Source organism: Protopterus annectens, chromosome 3.part0 (genome assembly GCF_019279795.1).
Source record: "Protopterus annectens isolate FY-2018-M chromosome 3.part0, PAN1.0, whole genome shotgun sequence".
NCBI lineage: Eukaryota > Metazoa > Chordata > Ceratodontiformes > Protopteridae > Protopterus > Protopterus annectens.
The window spans coordinates 695190980-695205212 of record NC_056731.1 but is presented as its reverse complement, the minus strand read 5'-3'; positions in this window follow the sequence as shown (position 1 = coordinate 695205212).

Sequence of the window (14233 nt, the reverse complement as noted above, 5' to 3'; positions counted from 1 at the left end):
AATTACACGCAAACTCCCTACCTCTGTAAGGATGAGCAGTGAGAAGTGTTACCTACTAAGTGCTTGCAAGTATGAATGATTAGTCTGACTGCAGTATCAATCAGTTTTCCACAGTCAGTCCTCTTTGATGTACCCTTACTGAGAGTATGTCAGGGAGAAGGGACTTACAATCAATTTTGTGACTACCATTGACTGACATAGGAGAGTAACATTCCTAACATTTATATGAATTATTTAAGACAATAGATTCTTCCTTTGAGTATTATTGCATCTTCAGTTCCAACGGAGTGATTACTCATTAAAACATATATCAACCACAAGGCAAAGCACATAGCATTCTTTTTAGAAAAAACATAGATTTGGGAATGATGTTCACAAAATAAAGAGAAGAAAAAAGGTGCAGTGTTTATATTTTTTATTTTATATTGTATGAGGAAAGATTATCCTCCCTTTTGCCAGTATCACACCATCCATACATGTAACTATAAATTGCACAGGGCAAAGGTCATAACTTGGTTCTGTTATACTTGTAATGGCAATTGATATTATGTCGCATCTTTAGTATATGTAACCTCCATTTTATTTTCATAGTTTAACCATGTGTGCATGTGGCACTTACAATATGAATCTCAAGTGTGTCTTATAAATACCCTGGTGCCCTGGGGTTCTAATCCAGAGATGGTTGTGCTTGTAAGAATGTGATGATTTTAAGGCACATATGTTCATGTTGAAACACAATAAACTTGAGCAAATATCAAAATTGTACATTTTAACTACTTGCTTCATAATGTTTCCTCTACTTCAATATTTTTCTTTCCTCGTCATCATTTTGCACCATTTAGCATTGTGCACTCTGGACTAGCAACAGTCCCTAGCAGTGAACTACAGTTCATGTCCTAAAGAAAAAGGTGAAAATTTTATTTTGGCTGCCTTCTGTAGTACAAACAAGCTTGGGAGTGGTGCATGGCTGACAGCTCTCTAGATAGTACTCAGTGAATAAATTCTACTTGTCAGGTAGCTTTCCCTGTGGCATAAGGTGTAAGTCCAGTGGTTTTAAAGAACTAAGACAACTGAGGCAGGGTTTGAATTGAGCTGACAGGTAGTTTAACAGAGTGGATCAGAATGCCATTTGTTACACCGTTTTCATTAGAAATGTCATACTAAATGTATAAGAGTATCATACATATGTTTATTGCAATAAATGTTTCATTACTCTTTTGTATAGATGCCCAGTATAATGTGTGCAAATTATGTTAAATATGACAATGATGATATTTAATGTTGAATACACATACATATGTGTGATGTGGACAATATTTTAGTTATGATTCTTATGAGTTATCACATATCATATGAATGTATTTATGACATTGTGTCTTGTGAAGTATGTAGGTAACCTAATCCACTAAATTCTACTCAAGTTATTTAACTGCATGCATCTGAGATGGATTTACAAGCAAACACACTGCCTTTTACAGAGAAATGCAATCCCATGACAAAGTAAAGTCACAGACATACAGGCATTACTGAATTATATGTCCATCCATTCCAAAATTTATATACCTCTATGATGTCCCTCCTCTGGGCTAGTGATCAAGGAGCATCAATCCTCACCACTGACACTGGTGGGGAATGTTTACTGTGAGAAAAATAGACACACACAGTATTGTCAGATGCGGCTCTCTGCACTAAGTACAAGTTCCCTTAAGAGCATGCAGAGAATGCACACTCTAGTCCTGACACTGGGCTTTCTCTCCAGGCCCCAAATAAGACTCACCATTGACGATTATAGAGCCGAGTCCTTAGCTGGGATTTCCAAGCCAGGTCCCCCTCCATCCTCTCCGTGAAATCAGTGCAAAGCCTACCCACTCTGCCACCTCCACCCAGACTATAAGGTAGAACACCCTAAGCCAGCTACTTTGAGGGTCTTACCAGGATACCCAATTATACTTAGTAAAATTAATATTTATACAAATGGTAGTGTTTAACCAAGCAATAAGATTTTCAGGAATATGGAGCTACAGTGCCACTGAATAAAAAGGTTAAATATTTTCTAAAAGACTAGCCACAATGAAAAGTTTAGCTACATTCAATAATAAATAATAAAAAGAACATGACAATACTGGATATCTATTTACAATAAATAGCATTGTTTCAATTACTGGAAATATAAAAGAAACAGAACATATGGAAAGAGATAGATACAGAAAAAAAACAACATTTAGCTAATCTCACTATATTTTTTAACTGACTGAAGAATTACTGCTTCCTAGTTACTTAGTAATGCAAGGCGAGATGAAAGTGGATGAGAGTCTTGTCAGGTCGAAAAACAGAGTGCACTCCTCACATCTCTGTCTAATATTCAAATACAATTTCAGTGCTGGCAACAGAATGACATCACATCTGGTCACCTAACTCTGTGGTTCCCACACTACCTCCCCACTAGAAACTGAGTCAGTATCCAGGAATGATGTGTCACAATACACACACATAGAACTTTAGATAAGGTTTATTACAGCATCTAGAAACTGTAAAACAATTCCAACACTTCCACCCTTCCTGCAGAAACTAACAAGCCATTCTATGGCACCCCATGGTATCAATTAGTTCACCACTAAGGACAAGAGAGCAGGATCCCAGCCCAGGCTTTTCACAGACATTGTGTCTCTGGTTGCATTCAGACCTGGGAGATAAAATCTTTATGGCCTAAACCAAGTCATTTAACTTCAGGCTATTTTTCTTAAGGTTAGCTAGGCTAAGCTTAACCTCTTCCCTTCTAGTATCCTCTGCTAAAATCTATACATTTCATCAGTTACAACAATACAGTCTGACATACATGTATATTTCTTTTTTGTCCAGCAGGACCCACTGTTGATACATTTTTAACACAAGCAACTTTACAAATATATTTTTAACACAATCATCTGTACAAATCAGTTTGATACACAAATGACATATAATTCTTTACAAAACTCCAACTAGCTATGCATATGGCATATGTTACACATGCAGTGTCCTACTCTCTCTGGCACAGCTGGCACTACTTCACATAATCACAACCTTTAATTACCATGTTGCAAAATAAGCTTACCTGTGGCAATGATGGTTAATAAGCAAAGTTTAACATTTTATCATTTTTTTCCTCATGGGTTCAATTCCCAGGTGGTTCTACTCAATCTTACTTTAAGTCCCAAGAACACAATATGTCACAAGTTATACAATTTTTCTGCCAACCAATGATGATTATAACAAACACCATAACACATTTTATTATTTAACATTGGAACGTGTCAATTCTTTGAGCACCACACATTGCCAAATCTTACTGCCATATTTCACACATATGCTTCTTGATATAATCAGAGTCAATATGTCTGACAAGCCACTGCTGTGCTTTCAATTGCACAAATGCAGTTGACAAGGCCCTATGATTTTGTGCACAAAATGTTACATGCAAAATCTGAATTGGGCACTAATTTGCACCAATATTTTGGTGTGACTGCTGCAGACATAGCTGGTGATGGTAGGGATGGTGCTCCATTTAGAGCAAAAAGGTGGGTTGATGAGGAGTCCAGGATTTTTGTGGCACTCTTTGAGAAGCATTACAGCTTAAGGCTACTGCAAGGGAAGTATACCGGACTCAGCATAAGGCTGAAGCTTGAAATAGCTTAACCAATGTAATCTTCAGTGCAACTGGCATCCCATTCAGTGGATAAGCAATATAGTCATCACTACGCCAACATGAAGATGCTGAGTGATGATGATTGGCATTTAACTTCCTATGGCAACAGATGAAGATTTTAATTTCAACAGCAGTAGTCAGGGCTATTTTTGTGCAAATGTACTTAAATCCACTGCACTAGAGGAATATAGAGTAAAGGCAGATTAAAGGCACCACTGTGACACAGTTACTAAGACAGTTATTAGGCTGATATACACACACATATACACACATACACACACACACACACACACACACACACACACACACACACACACACACACACACACACACACACACACATATATATATATATATATATATATATATATATATATATATATATATAGTAAACTACAGCTTTCAACATATGTAGTATGTTGAGGTAATTCCTCTGTCTATAGACTGATGTTTTTGCATAGTGTCATGAGTTCAATTACAGCTGTAGATAAAATTATTATTTCATAACATTTTATATTCCTATCATATTGTTACCTAGAAAACATCTTGATTTATTTCCATTTACAATATTTTATTAACATACCATTTGAATACTACAGCAAGAAAGCATTTGCAAAAACATTCCATTATCAACAGGGAGACCAAATAAGATACCATTATCTTGCTTATGCCTTAAGGTTGGTTGTAATCTTCCACCCCTTCTTGCTCACAGTAGCAAGCAATTTATCATACAGAGTATGACAGATTAATAAAGAGGAAATAGGTATGAGTAACACACCATACAGATGGTCCTACCTGTCCCAGAAAAAATACTGTTGTGAATTCTGTCTCCATCAATCTTTGTCTCCTTCTGTTCACCCCACTTGCTTCAGTAAGTTGTCATTGATTTTCAGTTGTGTGATTTAAAGGGTGCAAAGTAGGTGTTTCTTTGTGTTGTGATGAGATAATGCTCAGATCTATAAACAGATTTTTGCATACCTTTCAAGGGATCTAATCTAGGCATTAGCTAAGTGTTAGTGAATGTTTTAAGTACACTGTTTTATGTGTAACTGTTGCATATTTCTCCTCCTCTGCCTTTGTGCAATGCCTAGTACCGAGCACCAGCTGCAAGTCTGGCTAAATGAAAGTACACAGCTTATGGAAAACTCATGTGAGTATTTGCCTTTGGCCGCTATATTCTTGTGCCCTTTTCAGTAATGCATTTAGCTTTGTAGAGTCAGGCTAATCTGTTGAACAAGCTGAAGAGATGAATGAACAGCATAGCGTTGTCATGAGGGTAATATAGAGTAATACATACATTCTTTTTTTCTGTAATCTGTTGCCTTATTGGAACTTTGTGAATAGGACTTTTTCCTTTTTTTAATTTCTCCAAGCCTTTTGGGGTTCTAATACCATGACGGGAATGAACTCAATTCCTAAGTCAAAGTACGATTAAAGTTTGTGACATTAGTATTGTTTCAATTTTTGATGTGAGCCAGAAGTGCTCTTCGCAGCACCTGCAATGTACCCAGTAATGACTCCTTCTGGAATTTGTATGGGGTTATATGTATTGGTAATATATCTAAATACAGTTGTAGATTCTTTTTTATAAGACTTGTTGCTCCTGCTACTATTGGAACTGTCTGGGTATCTTTCTTCCACATGACTCTCATTTCTGCCTGCAGAGCCTGATATTTTATGTCTTTGCGTCTCTCTGTACACAAGACACTGTAGTCACTGGGTCTGATGATTTCAATGATTAATCCTACTTTTGTCTTCATTTCGTCAACCACTATATCTGGTTTTCTAGCATCTATCTTTTGAACTGTTAGTAATGGGTGATCCCATGTGATATAAATTTCAAGATTTTCTATGATACTTTGTGGCTCATGTTCCAGTATTTTTCAGCCACTTCAATACCATAATGTTTGCACAATCCCCAGTGCAGCAGTCTTGTCACATTATTATGCCTTTCAGTATACAGTCCTTCTGCCATTAATATGTCACAACCAGCAATGGGGTGTGCAACTGTTTCCAATTCTTTCTTACAAAGCCTACATTTGCCTGTTTCTCACACATGTTCAATGGACTTTGTAAACCAACATGTATGTAGCCCACTATCTTGTGCCACCAATATTAACCTTTCATCTCTTGGTTTGAATTCACCTCTCCTTAACTATTCCTGCATTCATTGCTGATCAACAAGAGGTTTTTCCAGAAGTTTTGTATACTTGAAACTATATTTATGCATGTTCTGCATTTCTTACCTTCTCATCTAGTCTTTCACCTTATATTATTTCTTTTGTTTTTTGGCACATTCAGTTGCTGCCTGATTTTTATCTATTTCTGATTAGAGTTCCATTCCTGTTTGATGCTAATATGCTTCGGCTAGACTAAGCAGGGAATTCATTTTAGATTTGTTCTCTTCATGTTTAAAAACTTTCACTATGTTTGGGTCTTGTGAGGCCAGCAGATATGTGTGGAGTCCCACAATTGCAGATCTATACATGCAATCACTTTCAAGGAAGCCCATCCCTACTTTCAACGGGAAATATATAATCTTGGTATGCACTGATTTTTAGAAATTATTTGGTGAGCATGAAACATCCTTCTTGTTTTCCTGTCTAATCTATTCAACACATTTTGGGGCCAATCATTCACTCCAAAACTAAGTTAGGATAGGAGGAGCAAACTGGTTTATAGCTTAGATTTTGTTCCTAGATGTCAACTCTGTTTTCAGGATTAATTTAAGTCTTCTAAAGTATTCCTTACAAAATATTATTTGCATTTGTTAATGTTCTACTGTTGATTCTTCATCAATTCCCAAATATTTATACACTCCCTCTTGCTCAAGTTCTTTTATATCACATTCTTGTCCCAAACTGATGTTTTCTTGGTGCTGCAGTTTTTCTGCTTTAAGGGTTGCTTTTGCACATTTATCAAGACCAAATGACATTCTTGCAGTTGTACTTTCAGCTCCTCATCCGATGAGCTATACAGTTGTAAATCATTGACAAAGAGAAGATGAGAACTCTTTACACTTTGTTGTTTTCTAGGAGCCAAATTATAGCCATGACCTAAGCTGTTAAGTAGACAGCTTAATGGTTTAAGGGCAAGGCAGAACAACAGTATTGACAGGGAGTTACCCTGAAATATCCCCCTTTGAATTTTATCCACGGAATAGTAATTTGTCCTTTATCATGGTTAAATTCTAAAGTGGTCTGCCACTGTTTCATGGTCACTGTAGTTGATCAGTGTAGGGTGTATCTTGTACATTTTAAGTACTCTCTTATCTATGAATGTGGGATACTATCAAATGCTTTTTTGAAGTCAATCTCTGCCATACTTAGAGTCTTCCCCTTTTTACAGTTCTCCACTATGTCTTTATTTAACAACACATGATTCGTTGTTCCATGTGACTTCTTGTTATTGCCCTTTTGTTCTACTGCCATAATTGAGTTTTCTTCTAAATTACTATAAACTCTGTTGACATCAATTCCAGTGTATAGCTTATACCTCGTTGGAAGGCAATTTATTGTTCTATAGTTTTTAGGGTAGCTTGCAGGTTCACTCTTAGGTAGGAGCATTGGTTTTCCTGTTGTTAGCTAGGTTGGAGTCTGTTCGGGGTGTGCATATAAATAGTTCTTACTCATAGCTAAATCTTTGTGCAAAGATGTTAAAAATCTTAACCAGAAATTAAGTACTGCATCTGGGCCTGGGGTTTTCCAATTAAAGGCTTTTCTTAACGTTGTTCCAATCTCTGTTGCTGTTACTTCATCCCATTTCATAAGCTGTATCTTTTAACTTATTATTCTTTCTTTTACTTCTTCCAACCATTTAGCATCTTTGTTATGTTCCACAGGATCTTCATAAATACGTCTCCAAAATGTATCTATTTCTTCTTTTTTTTTGGTGGTCTTTCAATTCCTTTCACCTTGCTTTGCAATTCTCTATAAAACTTTTTGGGTCATCAATAAATTGTTTATTTTATACATTTCCTTTATATTTATCTGCGTATCTTCTAAGTTTTTGTGCTAAGATTTTTAGTTTGTTATATTTGTGATAGTGCATGATAGATCCTGGTTTGTTCTAATACCGCACATTGTTTTTATCACATATATCTTTCTAAATATTTTTGTTGATCTGTTCCCTCTTCTATACTTTTCAAACAGCAACACTTCTTGTCTTAGTTGCTTTATAGTTTTCTCTATTTGATATTTCCATGATGGCCTTACTACCCTGTGTTCTTGTGGTAGAACTTTATCAGTTATTAATTTAGCTGCACAGTAATACATCCTGTTTACTTCTGTTATATCACATGGATTTCTATGGACAGTCCTGATTACTGTGTTCATTTATTTTATCAAACTTCTGACTTTTGGGGTTTTATTCACCTTCTGCAGTCTATTTCTGTCATTGATATTAATATGTCTATCGATCTGTATTAATTCAAGCAACTCTTCTCTTAACTAATTTTCTTCCAAACTGAGGGCAGATGTTTTGTTTCCCATTTCCTGCGGGCATGCTATAGAAAGTTCTATTGCATCTTCCTGTGGCACATTCTCTTCAATTTCATCCTGTGCCATCCATTAATTTTCAATGTGGTGTGCCTAGATAATACTCAGACCTGTACATTTTTCTTGAGATAATGTCAAGGTGTGAATCCACATATATGCCAAAGTGTGTTTAAATGTTCTTTATGACTCCTGTGGTTGTAACTGTTGGCTACACATTTTCTTAACAAAACATTATCTTGCTGCCGTATTTATGAGCTTCCTTCCTAATGTGAACATTGTCTTCTACAGATCTTGCCTAAATTGTTATGATGATAAAGCAAACAGTAACACAACTCATACATGTGCAGAAAAGAACCATAAACAATTCTATTAGTATGCATATGTGTTCCTGTCACCAACTATCCATCTCTTCCCACCACTTCTGTGCCATCAAATAAAACCCCTTCATTTAAAACTGTTTCCATAAGCCATGTGTCCACCAGCAATAATGACTGGTCTTTCATATATTTCATAATACACCTCTAGCATGCATATAAGAATTGAAGCACTGCAACTGTCATGACAAATGTGCAAATAATACCTGAAACATGACCATAAAACACATCTGTTCTGTATTCCATCAGATTCAGACATGATTATATGTGTATACTGCTTATTTGGGCAAAAGCTGGCACAGAGCATCATATGCTACTGCTAATTCCCATTCTAGGTTCAACATCTCGACATATGATAATGCATGCACTAATACTTTGCCATCAGCATTGTAATTGAGCTTGCCAGCACTGTACCTCAGGCAGACAGTAAATAAATATTTACAATAAATATATTTTTTGTTTAGGTTGTACAATATCTGTATGTGCTTACTAATTTTGAAAAAAAAAAGTATCTGGATTTCAGAGTGATACTGCCTCATTTAAGTCAGTCTGTTGAAGTATGTATGCACCAAAAGAGTTACACTTGCAACTGTGTTAAAATGGTGGGTAACATTTTCACACATAATCTATCACTGTTATTGAGACGTGCATTGTCATTTTTAGGGTGTGTCTGTTTGTATTGTCAATGCACATTGTGCAAGCATGAGACGAGACAAGTGACACTATCACTGTAAATGTTTACTATTTCCATGCAATCCTCCCAGAATGAACTGGCATAAATGCTTGATTGATGATCCACTAGTTTACAATTGAAATTGCCACTGAAATCCTACACTGTGAAACAGGGACATGTCCCGTGCAGTAATGCAATGTATATGAGTGACAGTATAGAAATCTTAGTAGAGTAGTATGTCATTGCATGAGACAAGCACAGTGCTGTTACACTGGCCTGTCCACACACATACATTTGTCTGAAAGCCTGTGATGCACAATACAGGATGCTCCAGTCAATAAAGTATAAATGTGTACTTTTATATTGTTAATGTCAGATTTCTTCTGTGGCACTTGCATAGTCATTATATAACTAGATAGGTAGGAAGTTCAGTTCTCACCATGGGGAAATTGCGTGTGCTTGGGGATCTAATGACAGGAAATTAAAGCCACAATGTCAGATATGCTGTGCCCACTTCCGCTGAGTAGAATACATTTAATTTTGGACATAGCTCCATCTGCACTTTATCTCACTTTTAACAGAAATGTCATCTCTGCAAAACCCTGATGTCATCACATCAAAAACATCCTTTTTCCTTTTAATAATTAATATATTCGCCTACAGACAAGGAGTTTTATTTACATTGTATGCTCTTGATTTCCAGCACTGCTTCATGGTTGCCAACACTCCTGCTGGCCACAAAACATGCTTGGAAATATGTAAATACTATGAGCAGCATGCAAGGTAAAAAAAAAACACTGCTGCTTATCATGCTAATGCTCTGTAATACTGCAAGCTTCACGAGAAGCCTACATGATTGTTAACTAATCCCAGGGTGTATGTAGAAGTCACACTGCAAAGCATGTTTTATAATTTATTTATTTATTTATTTATTTTATTTTACATTTGTTAACCGGGAGAGTCCGACTGGATACATGTCCATTTTCAGCGGAGGCCCGGGGAGAAAAGCTCCAAGTACAGACATATGAACATTGTTAATGCAAAAAAAGGAAGATAGTTGAGTTCTAAATACAATATAAAGATACATCACATCTTGGGAAAAAAAAAACAACAGCAGCATATAAAAAAAAAAACATAGGTCAGTTACAAAGGCGAGGCGCCTTGTTAAAAAGCGGTTAAGGATAGTGAGGTAAGAGAAGGGTAAATGATAGTGGTTAATCAGGTTTGGAACAGGGACATTGCCATAGAGTATTGAGATGGGGTTTAAGCTTTTTTTTGAATTGTAGGAGTGAGGGTTCTGAGGTGAGCATGGTCGGTAGGGAGTTCCACATTTTACCTACAAAGTTTGAGAATAGAGAATCCCCAGCAGAATTATTGGCTTTGGTAGTTTGAGCTAAGATCTTATTGGAGGAGCGTAAAGATTGCAGGTTAATATAGGGGTGAATGATGTTTTTCAGAGCTGGTGTTTTCTCTGGGTGATACAGTATCTGGTGAGCCATTTTGAGTTGGTTGAAATGGAGTTGGCTGGATAACTCTAACCACCCTAGTTGCTTCAAGTTAGTGCAGTGGTGCATTCTAAAGGTGGAATTTGTGGCAAATCTAGCTATGTGATTGTAACAAGAAGCAAGTTTGTTAAGGGTTGTCTTGTTTAGGTTTGTAAAGAGGGGAGGCATAGAAAAGAGTTGATAGTAGGTGTGTGCTGGCAATTGTAATTTTAGCGTGAGGAGTGAGAAAGTGTTTTACTTTATAGAGAGCCAAGCTTTTTATTGACGGTTTTGATGGTAAGATTGAAATGGGTGTCAAATTTAAGGGAGTTATCAATGGTAACACCTAATAGCTTTGTGTGAGCTTCTGGTGATATAGTGATTCCATTGGAGGATGTAATAGAGAAGGTGGGGGGGAGAGTCTTGTTAGTGGGTGAGAAAGTAAGTAGTTTTGTTTTGTTGGGGTTGAGAACTAGTTGTCGAATTGAGAACCATTTTTCTATTAGGTTGAAGGTGTCTTGGGTTAAAGCAGTGAGGTCTTCCAGGTTGGAGGCAGTGCTGATGATAGTCGAATCATCTGCATATTGAATGCATGTGGCATGGTGGGTGATTGTGGGCGGGTCATTAACAAAGATGGTGAAGAGAAGAGGGCCAAGAATAGATCCTTGGGGAACTCCAAGTGTAACAGGTAGGCATGTAGATAATTTGTCTTGCCATAGAACAGCCTGTTGCCTATTGGACAGGTAGGATTGGAACCATTTCAGCGTGGAATTGCTGAGTGATAGTTTTTTTAATGTATGGAGGAGTTGAATGTGGTTCACCATATCAAAGGCCTTGGAGAGGTCTAAGAAAAGAGCAGATGATAGTTTATTATTGTTTCTGAAGTTATTGATGGTATTAGAAAAGGATAGTAGGGCTGATGTGGTACTGTGATTTGGCCTGAAGCCATGTTGGGAGTTAGCTAGAATTTTATTTTTGGTGAGGTGTTCCATCAGTTGTTTGTGGACACACTTTTCCATAATTTTGGCCAGGGGTGAGAGTATAGCTATAGGTCTGTAGTTGGTTAGCTCTAGTGAGCTACCACCTTTATGGAGAGGAATAATGTGGGACATTTTCCATATGGAAGGGATGAAGGCTTCTGACAAGGTATGGTTTATGATTATGGAGACGGGATAAGAAATGGCCTCAGCTGCTTTTTGCAGAAACTCAGCTGGGAGAAGGTCAGCTGCTAGCTTAGTGGGTTTTAGTTTTTTAAGAAGAGATGTTATAAAGGATATGGGTACTGGATCGAAGGTAAATAGATGATCTGATGTAGTTGTAGTATTCTGCTGGCATGGGTAGTGGAGTGGGCTGGTTGTTTGTTTGAATTGTGTGGCCAGGGATTGTATAGTTTCTGTGAAGAAACTATTGAATGTGTTAGCAATGTTTACAGGGCACTGTTGTTTGCAAGTTGTTGGAGTGGGGGTGGTTGCCTGGCCTGGGTGCAAGAGCTTGTTTAAGCCTGCCCAGAATTTTTGTGGATTATTAAGGTGTTTGTGTTGGAGGTGGAGGAAGAAGTTTTTTTTATCATTTAAGATCATTCTTTTAGTTTCATTTCTAAGTTGCCGGAAGGTTTGGTGGGAGTGTGGGTCTTTAGAGGTACGCCATGTGACCCACATCTTGTTTCTAGATAGGATTTTGGATTTTGTTTCCTTAGAGAGCCATGTTGCGGTTTTGGTTTTAGTTCTAATGGACCGTATTGGAGCATGGGAATCTAGAATCTTGAGGAAGGTGGTGTTGATAATAATGTAAATATTAACAAGGTTTTAGATGAAAAGGAGCTTGTGTGCATCCATGCAACTAAAACAATAGCAGTCTCTCTCTGGTGGTTAATTCCTACATCCTATGCATATTCCTCTTGAAGACGATTTACTGTTTTTTTTTTTTTGTAAATCCAAGGAGGTTACATAGGTTGGGCTGATTCTTGCTTCTAGGTCCTCTACTACCTGATAGCAAGTTATTCGGTGTATCTTAGACGATTAACTCTTCTGTGTTGGGGTGGCCAGATGGATCTAGGAAAAGAGTGAGCCTGGAAGCTATCAGTGATGCTCAGACAGGCGGGACTGAAGCAGTGTCAGGAGGACCTACACTTTGGTTCTGGCATTATTCAGAAGGTGATTGCTTGCTATTAAACATGGCCTCTTTTTAGGTGTGTCCCCATCCCCCAGCCAAAAGAGACAATACCCTGTAATGGCCTGCCCATTCACCAAGTTCAGCTGTCATTAATGGGTCTGGTTTGATCAAGGTCAAAGGCCACAAGGACCACCTGCTTTAAACTAGCATATTGTCATTATTACTCACATCAAATAGAGATGAGGCAGTCATAACGTCATAATCCCCCCCCCCCACCACCACCACCATCAGGAACTGTATATGCCTGGAATGCATCAATAAACCTAGTTCTGGGTCATTTTCAGGGCTTCATCTCTATACATGAATGCTGTTGGCTTTTTCTGCAAGACTTGGAGACTTTAGCCCATTCTATTGGTTCAGCACATGTTTGTGAATTTTGTGTGCTATCAGTCCCTGGTCAAGGTATACATTTTGCAGAGAATAAGAAACACTTCTTGCTAAAGAACCCATTAGTGATATATGGTAATGGAGTGCAGAATATTGTGCCAATATGTCGCACAAGTTTGTAGTATTCAGGGCCACATGCATATATGTCTTTATTACAACTACATGGAGAGACAGTATCGTTTCCTGATACCAGGATATGTCCACTCATCTATTCCATCACAGTCGTTGGACTGTATCATGTTTTAGAACTGCATTGTACAGGTACATTATAATAGTGCCACTGTCATGTTTTGATGCTGAGGAACACTTTTGGATGGAAGATACCTTATTGTCATACTGTCAAAATCTGTGCAACTTCCATTGGAAGCCATTTAATCTAGATGGCATGCCTTCATTGTAACGCTTGCTGTGGGTACCAGTTATGGATACTGTTGCATATGTTTCCACATATGTGTGTTGTCCAGATCTACATTATGTTCTTAGCCTAGAAAGGTGTTTGCCATCAGCAGCTATACACGACAGAATGCTTCACAGCAGTTCCATCTACAAGTAGTTTCATAGCTATATAGCTATGCAGAAAAGCTAATCAGTATGATGTTCAGATACAGTATGATTTCTCTAATGAGTGTGCCTGAATATATATATATATATATATATATATATATATATATATATATATATATAGATATATATATATATTATACACACACACACACATATGTATTTATGGGTGTGGGTTTTTGTGCGTGAGTGTGTGTGTGTGTGTGTGTGTGTGTGTGTGTGTGTGTGTGTGTGTGTGTGAGTGTGTAAATATAATCATGAGGTAAGCAAAGTGATGTGTGTGTGTGTGTGTGTGTGTGTGTGTGTGTGTGTGTGTGTGTGTGTGTGTGTGTGTGTAAATATAATCATAAGGTAAGCAAAGTCATGTGTGTGTGTGTGTGTGTGTGTGTGTGTGTGTGTGTGTG